This window comes from Crocuta crocuta, unplaced genomic scaffold, assembly GCF_008692635.1.
Source record: "Crocuta crocuta isolate KB4526 unplaced genomic scaffold, BGI_CrCroc_1.0 scaffold224, whole genome shotgun sequence".
NCBI classification, from domain to species: Eukaryota; Metazoa; Chordata; class Mammalia; order Carnivora; family Hyaenidae; genus Crocuta; species Crocuta crocuta.
In genome coordinates, this window is record NW_027529545.1 from 2,838,123 (window position 1) to 2,840,456 (window position 2,334).

Below are 2,334 nucleotides of genomic sequence, written 5' to 3' on the forward strand. Positions count from 1 at the left end.
GTTGTTTGAGACTGGTGTCTATTCGATCTGGATCTTTACAGTCTGTAGCCTCCTTTCTGGAGGACGAAGTGATGGCTGGGGAAATTAGGACAAAATCTGCTTGATACAGCTTGGTTTTTTTTGTACTAGAAATTCTGTCCAATGCTCGTGGCCTTGAAAATAGGCTCTGGGTTGGAAACTAAGTAAGTACCTGTAGAGAGACAGAAGTTAGAGGCAAGAAAGATGCTCTCTGGGTGGCCTCCACCACCAGATTCCATTTCATTTCTAAAATTGTAATTTCTACGTTCATCCATTTGTTTGCGTAGGGCTTTCTCATTTTGCATTGTTTTATTTTGTTTTCATTCTGGAGTCCAACGCCAGCACGCTGTGAGGAATAGATTCTAGACAGTGTTTATGAACAGCCAGAGGCAGGGATCAAGTTAAATACCACATATACTCCCAGTGGGACTTTCCTCTTTGCATTTCATAATCTTCACATTGCTGAATGCCTTAAACTACACTCTGTCTTCTCTAGAAGAATCGCCAAGGCGCTGCCAAAGCAAACTTGAAAAAGCTAGAAACGTGACCTTCATGCAACTATATGGCGAGCCTGTTTCAAAGACATATTTAATTCATTAATGAGGAAACCAGCATATAAGGGACACTGCTGTATAAATAGCGGAAAAAGAAACATCAAAATATGATTGTGGCGATCGATACAAAACTGTTTAATGTCCTACAAGGCAATAAAACTGTAGCCTTACAGATTATCCCTTTTACCAAAAAAAATCATTTGTAAGTCATCAGTCTATGGGTTAACATCTAACTTCGCAGGGTCCTGGTCCTAATCAATGATAAATGGTAAGTCGAGCAAAGATTCATTTCTGTGGATCGTTCAATCCCCTCAGCCTGGTACACAGTGCCTCGGTGTGACCTTGATAAGGGCATACAGTCATTCTTTTGCTTATTTCCAAGCACTAGAGAACTTTTCTTCACAGGGGCCATACATACAGCACTTTGTCTGAGTTCTACTGGCTGGGGTTTTGTGGGTCTTGGCCTCTGAAATTCCCTCCTAGTTCTCCCAAAAGTCTATGTTATGACAAGCTTCAGCAATCATAGGAAAACCCCGATATTTCAAAAAAGAGATCTTGAAGGACTTGTCTTTCGAAAGGCAAGCGTTTTGCATTTTGCTAAGAATGGAAGGCCACGGTGGCCCCCTCTCCACGCGGCAGCTCACTTGTCCACGGGCCAACGATTGGCCATGAACTGTTCGTCAATATCCTTCTGTAATCTGAGGTTAGGAGGGGATGTGACTGCCCACTGCCGGCCACAGCTCTTCAGTCTCCGCTTTGCTAGCCCACACTCACCATCGGAAAGTCCTAAATGTTGCAGTGAACAAAACCAGAAGTCCACAGCCCACCTCAGGCAGAGGAAACTGCAGATGGACTCGCCATCCTCCATATAGGCTCCCGACTCAGGTTGACCCTGTTCGTCTCTCACCATTTCAAGTCCTCTGACCTCAGCCAGAGGTTCAACATGCAGTGCTGACCGAATAGGCAGGAACAGAATCACAGCTCTTGACACAGGCTTGGATGTGCGACGGTCAGATTCAAATTCCGGGTCGACTATGTTCATGGAGCTGTGCTTGCCTCAGTCTCGGTTTTCTCATCTGTATGATGGGGATGGGGAGACTTCACCTGCCTACTCCAAGGAAGTGTTTGTGATAATGAACACAGTTGTTACTGGTATTGAAAGCCATCCAGGGCGCCTGGGTGGCTTAGCCGGTTGAGCGTCCAATTCTTGATTTTGGCTCAGGTCATGATCCCAGGGTCATGGGATCCAGCCTCGTGTCGGTCTTCACGCTCAGCACTCAGAGCCTACTTAAGATTCTCTCTTTCCCTCTGCCCCTCTCCCCACTTGCATTCTCTCTCTTTCTAAAATAGATAAATGAATACATAAAAGTCTTCCGAAAACAAAAAGCTACCTGACACTGGATGCCCCCTGAAATGGGTGCTTTCTCTCTCCTACCTCAAATCCTATAGCAAGCCACAGGGCTGTTGGTCACCACGGTGTATGTGACACATCCTGTTACTTGCATGCCAGTACCCGTTCACTCCCTTCTTGTGTGCTAACACGATCTCAGTGGGTCTGCAGTAGCGGCACGCCCAGCTCTGTGGCACAGGCCGTCTTGTAGNGGACAGGGACAAACGCTGGAGAGCCTTGGCTTCCATGACAAAACGAGACTGGGCCGAGACTGGTGTGGCCTTTCCCTCTTCTCTTCCCATTTTCCTTCTGCCTTGGACACAGAAGTGATGCTTGGAGCCAGGAAAAGGAGGGAGAGGCCGAGGCTGCTGG